Source organism: Oculina patagonica, chromosome 12 (assembly GCF_052425735.1).
Source record: "Oculina patagonica isolate OP01 chromosome 12, crgOcupat, whole genome shotgun sequence".
Taxonomy (NCBI): Eukaryota; Metazoa; Cnidaria; class Anthozoa; order Scleractinia; family Oculinidae; genus Oculina; species Oculina patagonica.
This window is the reverse complement of record NC_135769.1, coordinates 12,841,695-12,843,535: the sequence shown is the minus strand read 5'-3', so window position 1 is coordinate 12,843,535 and position 1,841 is coordinate 12,841,695.

The window sequence follows — 1,841 nt, the reverse complement described above, 5'->3', positions numbered from 1 at the left end:
GCCCTGCGCGCTTGGCGGTCTCAGCCACCTGTCAGAACCGAACAGAGGAAGAAATATTTTTCGTGGGCTTCAAGAAGGTCCTGCCCACACAACAACAATTTATTCAACAATCAAAATTTAAAACCGGTCAAAGACTTCATTTGCGTGGTCTCAAGATGATTGATAAACAATGCAAGGGCTTTCAATCCGTGAGGTTGCCCTACAATGCACCAGGAAACGATTAAATTTTTGACACTCTGATAAAATGAGTTACGTTATGTTTATATCGGCATATTGTCCACGCAGGATTGTTATAACGATATTGTTTTAGAAAAAATAAAAAATAAAAATATCTTAACTTTAACGACCCATATCAACGATATCGGCGATAAAAGAATTTGATGCGGGGCGAAAAACAAAAAACGCAAAAGATTTTTTTTGGTCCAGCGCCGCTACCTCGAGGGACTCCCTGCCTATCTTGTTATTTATTTCGTGTTTACGTCTAAAAAATTTCGCTGAAAGTAATCAATTTTGATGCATTCCTTAAATAACAAAGGTTTTCATCCGTCCTGTGATGACTTTACCAGAACATTGTACCAGACGTGTAATCTTGTAATTACGCAGCAATAAATGCAAAAAGCGGGCTTCCTACCGCTACGGTCAACCAAAATATTTTTTTATCTCGCGGGACTTCATTGGACGTAAGGCGCTATCAAGACTTAGCAAAAATCAGACGCTTTGTGACGCTAGACGCTTGTCTAGGAGGCAATAGATGTAAATCAACACTCATTCATTATTACATTTCTTTGGGAGAGCCTTGGTTTTGTTTTACACACGAGGAACACAGAGGCGTTTAATTGTCGCTCTCTTTTTGATCGCATGCGTGCGTGATTGATGTAGATGTTGTTTGCGGCGGTTCTGGCGAGGGAAATGCGAATAAACAGAAACAACGTTGAAGTGCGATTTCCGATATAGCTCTTATCGCGTTGACCTTGTTAGATGAGGAATCTTGAGTTATCAGTGTCAAGCTAGTTAATAGAGAGCAACTTTAAAACAATTTACTAACCTTGGAGAAGAAAGCGCGGCGCCATAGACAAAACATGCGATAAAATCGAGACTAAAATGTGAATTTTTGCCCTAACTACACTCCCTAGCCCCCGCTTTATTTCTTTATTTTCATTTTCCCGCATCTTGATACCTACAAATATGAAAATGAATTAGAACAAGTGGTTTTTAAATTATAAAATATAAATGTGCTTAACAGGAGCTTAAGAAATAACAACCAGCAACTGTCACATTTTAGCATTGTTTTTATTTCTGAATTCCGAGCGCATTTTGGTCTTTTAAGCTATTACCTTGAATAATACTGATAGGGGTGACTTTTAGAATTATTCTGACCTTTATGAAATTAACGGTGTACCACAACAAGACTTTTTAAAATTTCAAATAGTCCCTCAATTATATCATCTATACTAAAAAAACTTCTACTAATTCATAACCATTTTATCGACGGTTATTCTACTTGAGCAAGTCTTAAGGGGGGGGGGGGGAAAAAAAAAAAAAAAAAAAAAAAAAAAACCCAAACAAAAAACCGGCTGAATAGGGGCAAATATCAGCCAAAAGCAAACGGAATTAGCCAATTGCGTGGAAAACCGGCCAGTAATTGTTGATCCGTCAAGATGAAAATTACTTTTTAATGTGACTACCAAAAATAAAGACTTCGTTCACAAATTAGTTGTGACTATGCCTTGAATAATGAGGAAAAAATGCAGAATTTAGCCGGCTAAAGGTGTTTAGACTCGTGATAAGAAACTTCAAATATCCCACCCATTTCCCGGCGTACAAGCCCGAGTTTTAATAAA